At 42.2% G+C, this 8,930-nt stretch overlaps 1 pseudogene; it reads right to left on the reverse strand.

Moving 5' to 3' along the window:
* The window catches only part of LOC119279696, a 31,388-nt pseudogene extending 23,143 nt beyond the window's left edge, over positions 1 to 8,245 (reverse strand).
* Positions 8,246 to 8,930: the final 685 nt, after the last annotated feature.

Genomic DNA, 8,930 nt, shown 5'->3' on the forward strand with positions numbered 1-8,930 from the left:
AGACATGACCGAGACACCTCTCCGGCCAATAACCAATAGCGGGATCTGGATACCCATATTGGCTCCCACCTGTTCCATAATGATCTCATCGGATGAACCACGATGTCGGGGATTCAATCAATCCCGTATACAATTCCCTTCGTCAATCGGTACATTACTTGCCCAAGATTCGATCGTCGATATCCCAATACCTCGTTCAATCTTGTTACCGGCAAGTCACTTTACTCGTTCCGTAATGCATGATCCCGTGACTAACTACTTAGTCACATTGAGCTCATTATGATGATGCATTACCGAGTGGGCCCAGAGATACCTCTCTGTCATACGGAGTGACAAATCCTAGTCTCGATTCGTGCCAACCCAACAGACACTTCCGGAAATACCTGTAGTGCACCTTTATAGTCACCCAGTTACGTTGTGACGTTTGGTACACCCAAAGCTCTCCTACGGTATCCGGGAGTTACACAATCTCATGGTCTAAGGAAATGATACTTGACATTAGAAAAGCTTTTAGCAAACGAACTACACGATCTTGTACTATGCTTAGGATCGGGTCTTGTCCATCACATCATTCTCCTAATGATGTGATCCCGTTATCAATGACATCCAATGTCCATGGTTAGGAAACCATAACCATCTATTGATCAACGAGCTAGTCAACTAGAGGCTCACTAGGGACATGTTGTGGTCTATGTATTCACACATGTATTACAGTTTCCAGTTAATACAATTATAGCATGAACAATAGACAATTATCATGTATAAGGAAATATAATAATAACCATTTTATTATTGCCTCTAGGGCATATTTCCAACAGATTCCCCCTCCGGCGGAGCGCCAGCGAAGGCTCCAAGATGGGATCTCGCGGATACAGAAGGTTACAGCGGTGGAAATTGTTTTTTGTTGGCTCCCTGGATGTTTTCGGGGTACGTGGGTATATATAGGAGGAAGAAGTACGTCGGTGGCCACCCGAGGGGCCCACGAGATAGGGGGGGCGCCCAGGGGGTGGACGCGCCCTCCACCCTCGTGGCCGCCTCGACTGCTTCTTGGCTTGCACTCCAAGTCCTCTGGATCAGGTTTGTTCCAAAAATCACGCTCCCGAAGGTTTCATTCCGTTTGGACTCCGTTTGATATTCCTTTTCTTCGAAATACTGAAATAGGCAAAAAAAACAGCAATAGGGGTTGGGCCTCCGGTTAGTAGGTTAGTCCCAAAAATGATATAAATGTGTAAAATAAAGCCCATAAACATCCAAAAGGGGTAATATAATAGCATGGAACAATAAAAAATTATAGATACGTTGGAGACGTATCAAGCATCCCCAAGCTTAATTCCTGCTCGTCCTCGAGTAGGTAAATGATAAAAACGGAATTTTTGATGTGGAATGCTACCTAGCATAATTCTCAATGTAATTTTCTTTATTGTGGCATGATTTTTCAGATCCAAATGATTCAAGATAAAAGCTTATGAAACATAAATAATAATAATGCTTCGAAGCATACTAACAAATAATCATGTCCTATCAAAATAGCATAGCCAAAGAAAGCTTATCCCTACAAAATCATATAGTTAGGCCATGCTTCATTTTCATTACACAACATACTCCCATCATGAACAACCCCGATGACGAGACGAGCAATTGGTTCATACTTTTTAACGCGCTTCAGCTTTTTCAACTCTTACGCAATATATGAGCGCAAGCCATGGACATAGCTCTATGGTGGTATTTGGTGGTGGTTGTGAGGACAAAAAGGGAGAAGATAGTCTCACATCAACTAGGTGTATCAACGGGCTATGGAGATGCCCATCAATAGATATCAATGTGAGTGAGTAGGGATTGCCATGCAACGGATGCACTAGATCTATAAATATATGAAAGCTCAACAAAAGAAACTAAGTGGGTGTGCATCCAACTCGCTTGCTCACGAAGACCTAGGGCATTTTGAGGAAGCCCATCATTGGAATATACAAGCCAAGTTCTATAATGAAAAATTCCCACTTAGTATATGAAAGGGACAACATATGAGACTCTCTATCATGAAGATCATGGTGCTACTTTGAAGCACAAGTGTGGTAAAAAGGGTACTAGCATTGTCCCTTCTCTCTTTTTCTCTCATTTATTTTTTTTCTTCTTATTTTTCCCCTTTTTTTCTTTTCTCTTTTTTTCTTTGGCCTTTTTTTCTTTTTGGCCTTTCTCTTTTTTTCTCTTTTTTTCTTTTTGTAAAGTCCGAAGTCTAATCCCGACTTGTGGGGGGATCACAGTCTTCATCATCCTTTCCTCACTGGGACAATGCTCTAATAATGAAGATCATCACACTTTTATTGATTTACAACTCAAGAATTACAACTCAAAACTAGAACAAGATATGACTCTATATGAATGCCTCCGGCGGTGTACCGGGATATGCAATGAATCAAGAGTGACATGTATGAAAATTATGAAGGTGGATTTGCCACAAATACGATGTCAACTACATGATCATGCAAATAGCAATATGACAATGATGAAGCGTGTGATAATAAACAGAACGGTGGAAAGTTGCATGGCAATATATCTCAGAATGGCTATGGAAATGCCATAATAGGTAGGTATGGTGGCTGTTTTGAGGAAGGTAAATAATGGTTGCATGATACCGGCGAAAGTTGCGCGGCACAATATAGGCTAGCAAAGTGGAAGGGTGAGTGTGCGTATATCCATGGACTCACATTAGTCATAAAGAACTCATATACTTATTGCAAAAGTCTACTTAGCCCTCGAAGCAAAGTACTACTACGCATGCCCCTAGAGGGATAGATTGGTAGGAAAAGACCATCGCTCGTCCCTGACTGCCACTCATAAGTAAGACAATCAAAAGAGCACCTCATGCAACAAATTTGTCACACAACTTTTACCATACGTGCATGCTACAAGACTTGCCAATTTCAACACAAGTATTTCTCAATTACATAATTACCCACTAGCATGACTCTAACATTACCACCTCTATATCTCAAAACAATTATCAAGCATCAAATTGATCCTAGTGTTTTATGCACTTTCTATGATAGTTTTTATTATACCTAACTTGGATGCTCATCATTCTAGGACCAAATTTATAACCATAGCAAATATGCTGTTCTAAAAGACTCTCAAAATAATATAAGTGAAGCACGAGAGATCAACAATTTCTTCAAAATTAAGCCACCGACGTGCTCTAAAAGATATAAGTGAAGCACTAGAGCAAATACTATCTAGCTCAAAAGATATAAGTGAAGCACATTGAGTATTCTAGCAAATTCTAATAAAGTGGGCTTCTCCCAAAAGGTGTGTACAGCAAGGATGATTGTGGTAAACTAAAAATCAAAGACTAATATTGTACAAGACGCTCCAAGCAAAACACATATCATGTGGCGAATAAAAATATAGCTCCAAGTAAAGTTACCGATGAACGAAGACGAAAGAGGGGATGCCTTCCGGGGCATCCCCAAGCTTAGGCTTTTGGCTATTCTTGAATATCTTGGGGTGCTATGGGCATCCCCAAGCTTAGGCTTTTTCCACTCCTTATTCCATAGTCCATCAAATCTTTACCCAAAACTTGAAAACTTCACAACACAAAACTCAACAGGAAATCTCATAAGCTCCGTTAGTGAAAGAAAATAAAACCACCACATAAGGTACTATAACAAACTCATTCTTTATTTAAATTGGTGTTAAACCTACTGTATTCCAAGTTCTCTATGGTTCATACTACTTAATACTAGCCATATATGCATCAAAATAAGCAAACAACACACGAAAAGCAGAATTTGTCAAAAACAGAACAGTCTATAGCAATCTGGAACTAACACAAACTTCTGGAACTCTAAAAATCCTACCAAAAGAGGAAGTCCTGGAGATTTGTCTATTGATCTACAGCAAAAAGAATCAACGCAAAAGCACGTTTCTGTGATTTAACAAAACTAATTTCCTGCGCGCAAAGTTTCTGCTTTTCAGCAGAATCAAATCAACTATCACCATAGGTTATCCTATAGGTTCTACTTGGCACAAACACTAACTAAAACATAAAAACACATCTAAACAGAAGGTAGATGCAAAATTTATTACTAAACAGAAACAAAAACAAAAAACACAAATAAAATTGGGTTGCCTCCCAACTAGCGCTATCGTTTAACGCCCCTAGCTAGGCATAAAAGCGAAGATAGATCTAAGTAGTGCCATCTTTGGCACTCAATTCCTCAATAGAGCACTTATAATTTTTAGCGGTTTCTCCCTTTTTAGCAATGATTAAACCCTTAGGCAAAAAATCAAGAAATTCATTCGTAGCAAAAGGTTCCTTAATGATAGAGAGACAATTGGGATGAACACTTATTGATTTGAGATCCGCATTCCCTTTACTAGAAGATTCACCCTTATTTTTAGGAACATAAATAAATTTGGCAGTTTTTGTAGGAGGATTTGGAGTGTTTTTCATGGAAGAAAACGCTGACCCTAAGTTGGTAATGACATCCTCAAGTTTACCCATTCTTGCAGAGTCTAGATCTATCTTTTCATTAACTATAGGTTCTTTCTCTTTAAAAAAATTTCAAAGTAACTCCAACCCTAGATCCATATTGGGTAATGTGATTATGAATCTTTTTATCTAAATTTTCAATCAACTCAACAGTGGCAATTTTATTTTCAATAATTTCAAGTTGTTGCATCACATGTTCCAAAGTTAAAACAGTTCCATTAACCAAAAGAGGTGGTGGGCCAAACAAATCTAACATGGCATTATAAGCATCAAACGTATGGCTACTCAAGAAATCCCCTCCGGTAACGGTATCAAGAACGCATCTATTCCAAGGAGTAATGCCTACATAAAAATTGCGAAGAAGTACGGAAGTAGAAAGCTTCCTAGTAGATTTATTTTGAGCATTGCAAATTCTATGCCAAGCATCTTTTAAATTTTCTCCCTCCCTTTGCTGAAAATTAAGAATTTCATGTTCGGGAGTGATAACAAGGATAGGAGGACTAGCCATTAAGACAAGGTAAACGATCTAACACACGAGAAAACAGAAAAAGGCAAGCGAAAAGGAGAGGAGATTGGGAAAGAGAGGGCAAATAAAACGGCAAGGGTGAAGTGGGGGAGAGGAAAACGAGAGGCAAATGGCAAATAATGTAAATGTGAGGGAAATGAGTTTGTGATGGGTACTTGGTATGTCTTGACTTGAGAGAAGACCTCCCCGGCAACGGCGCCAGAAATCCTTCTTGCTACGTCTTGAGCGTGCGTTGGTTTTCCTTGAAGAGGAAAGGGTGATGCAGCAATAGTAGCATAAGTATTTCCCTTAGTTTTTGAGAACCAAGGTATCAATCCAGTAGGAGGCTCCTCAAAAGTCCCACGCACCTACACAAACAAACAAAGAACTCGCAACCAACGCAATAAAGGGGTTGTCAATCCCTTCGTGGCCACTTGCGAAAGTGAGATCTCATAGAGATAGTATGATAAGATAAATATATCTTTGGTATTTTATAATATGGATTGGAAAAGTAAAGATGCAAATAAAAGTAGATTGAAAGCTTATATGATAAAAGATAGACCCGGGGCCCATAGGTTTCACTAGTGGCTTCTCTCAAGATAGCATAAGTATTACGATGGGTGAACAAATTACTGTCGAGCAATTGATAGAAAAGTGAATAATTATGAGATTATCTAGGCATGATCATGTATATAGGCATCACGTCCGTGACAAGTAGACCGACTCCTGCCTACATCTACTACTATTACTCCACACATCGACCGCTATCCAGCATGCATCTAGAGTATTAAGTTCATAAGAACAGAGTAGCACATTAAGAAAGATGACATGATGTAGAGGGATAAACTCATGCAATATGATATAAACCCCATCTTTTTATCCTCGATGGCAACAATACAATACGTGCCTTGCAACCCCTATTGTCACTGGGTAAGGACACCGCAAGATTGAACCCAAAGCTAAGCACTTCTCCCATTGCAAGAAAGATCAATCTAGTAGGCCAAACCAAACTGATAATTCAAAGAGACTTGCAAACATAACTCAATCATACATAAAAGAATTCAGAGGATATTCAAATATTTCTCATAGATAAACTTGATTATAAACCCATAATTCATCGGATCTCGACAAACACACCGCAAAAATAGTTACATCGAATAGATCTCCACAAGAGAGGGGGAGAACATGGTATTGAGATCCAAAAAGAGAGAAGAAGCCATCTAGCTAATAACTATGGACCCGAGGGTCTGTGGTAAACTACTCACAACTCATCGGAGGGGCTATGGTGTTGATGTAGAAACCCTTGTGGTTGATTCCCCCTCCGGCGGAGCACCGACGAAGGCTCCAAGATTGGATCTCGCGGATACAGAAGGTTACGGCGGTGGAAATTGTTTTTTGTTGGCTCCCTGGATGTTTTCGGGGTACATGGGTATATATAGGAGGAGGAAGTACGTCGGTGGCCGCCCGAGGGGCCCACGAGATAGGGGGCGCGCCCAGGGGGGTGGGTGCGCCCTCCACTCTCAGGGTCACCTCGACTGCTTCTTGGCTTGCACTCCAAGTCCTCTGGATCACGTTTGTTCCAAAAATCATGCTCCCGAAGGTTTCATTCCGTTTGGACTACGTTTGATATTCCTTTTCTTCGAAATACTGAATAGGCAAAGAAAACAGCAATACAGGCTGGGCCTCCGGTTAGTAGGTTAGTACAAAAATGATATAAATGTGTAAAATAAGCCCATAAACATCCAAAAGGAGTAATATAATAGTATGGAACAATCCAAAATTATAGATACGTTGGAGATGTATCAACAGCACGCCTTAGGGCGCGCTTGGTATAGGTGTTATTCAACACAGAGGTGTAAGGTTTACAAGTGTATTTTTAGTGGGCATGAGTGTTTTTCGGCTGGAATGAACCTGGCCGGTGGAGACGTGTATTTCCTGAAGAAAACGCTAATCCAAACAGGACCTTATATGCGTCACACAAGCTGAAACTGATGGTCCTAGACACAAAAAGAAGGTCGATGTTCTCCTGGAGAAGACTCTGTTAGATGATTCCCTATTACCTGTATCCGCCTTGCTTTTTAACTTTTGTTTGTGGAGTGTAGACATGAATATTTTTTACTTACGACATAGTCGTGACAAATAAAATCACCATTGTCCCAAATAGTGAAGAAACTGAGCAAAAATGATTAAAGAGGGTTTTGTCATGCCCAAGTAAAAACTAATGTTTGATCATTTGCATAAGAAAAATATTTTACTAATGTGGGGAGAATAACTAGCCAATATTACAACAAAATTTTCATGCTTGACTTTATGAAGAGCAACTCTTCTTCGGTCACCTTTTTCCACACACCACCAACCAGTAATGTACCCCTGAGACCAAAGGTCAATTCTGGCATATCAGAAATCCCATGTTCAGGTGGTGATCTTGATATTTCTAGGATGCCTTCACCATCCAACTGCTGCTCCGATTGAGAATAACAGTTGAAAATTTTGATTTGGCCATCAGGCTCAAAATTTTCATGTTCTACTGTGTCATGCGTCAGTTCATCATGAATGACATCAAGGACCGGCAGAACAGTAGTGGAACTATATGAACAAGGTATCATTCCTAGGGGACAGGGGGTCCAGGACTTCGCTATAGACCACCTATTACGTTTCTCTGGCATGCTTGTGTTGAGCGTTCCCTCGGTTCCATTTTCAGCTGAACTCGCATTATTTGGTTTTATTAACTGCAACTTGAACGCATCCAGCTTTTGTGTTGCGCTTTCAACCGATTCTTCTCCATTGGACAAGATTCTTGATTCAAAGAGGGTACAATCTTTGGGTGACCTTCGCAGGTACAACAAAGGAAGCTTCCTCGGTTTCTCCTTCACGTTGTTATTGTCATCCATATCAATCAGCGATAGTGATGCATCTGCTATGCATCTTTCACCTATAACCAAAATGAGCATCCATCTTCCTACACGCATGATGATGTTCGAAATGAGCAAACATAATGAGCTATCGAAATGAGCTGAATGCAAAACAACACGTACCCCGTCGTTTTCGCATTTGAAGAACACCCATCTGGGGTGCTTCGGCATGCCTGAAGTCAGCCGCAACACTGTCCGCGGGCAGCTGTCGCACTGTATGAGTGGCATCGGCGAGCCACAGAGACTCTGCGCGAGGGTCGAGCCCGGCGGACAGCCGGCTGATCGAATTCGTGTCAGCAAACCATCGGCAACGGCGAGCGGACAAACACGCACCTGCATGCGGTGATGAGCCTTTGTTGGGGTTGCGCGAGGTGCTCCCCGACCATTCCATAGCTTGGCGCAGCCGCCGGCAGCCGGGAAAGCCAAATCCGGCCGCCCGCGATGAAGCGCCGCTGATCCGCAAGGTCCCGGCCCGCCGACGCAGGAGGAGGGGGAGGGGGCGGAGGGCAGTCTCGTGCGTGTGGAGGCCTTCGGTGTGCTACTGCCGGCCACTTTCGCCGGAATCTTGGGCGGCGGCGGGGCGAGGGGGAGAAGGGAGGTGGTTGGTGGGGAAAAGCGCGGGTTGAAATGTCCTCCTCACCAACCGCTCCCGCTATATGCAGGGCACCGACGGGCCGGGGGGCGCGAATATGCGGGTTGGGGCCGAGTTTTTGCCGCGCCCCTCAAAAAATTTTGCGGGTCGGCCGCGTTTGCGGGGTCTGTTCGGGCAGGATTTTTTACTGTCGGCCCGCATTTTGACGGTTATTTTGCAGGTCTGGGCTTTTGCGGGGTTTACTAGAGTTGCTCTTAAAAATCGACCCTTAAAACGCGTATAAGGGGCATTGCAAACCGTTTTTACGGTGTGAAATTGCCCCGGACTGAACACATCTCGTAAATGAAGCTGTATCCAACTATAGCCCTTTTTTTATTTTTTTCCATTTTCCTCCCGTCCCGACAAAGCCCGTCTCCGGCCACGGCGTGCCTC

This window comes from Triticum dicoccoides, chromosome 3B, assembly GCF_002162155.2.
Source record: "Triticum dicoccoides isolate Atlit2015 ecotype Zavitan chromosome 3B, WEW_v2.0, whole genome shotgun sequence".
Lineage (NCBI taxonomy): Eukaryota > Viridiplantae > Streptophyta > Magnoliopsida > Poales > Poaceae > Triticum > Triticum dicoccoides.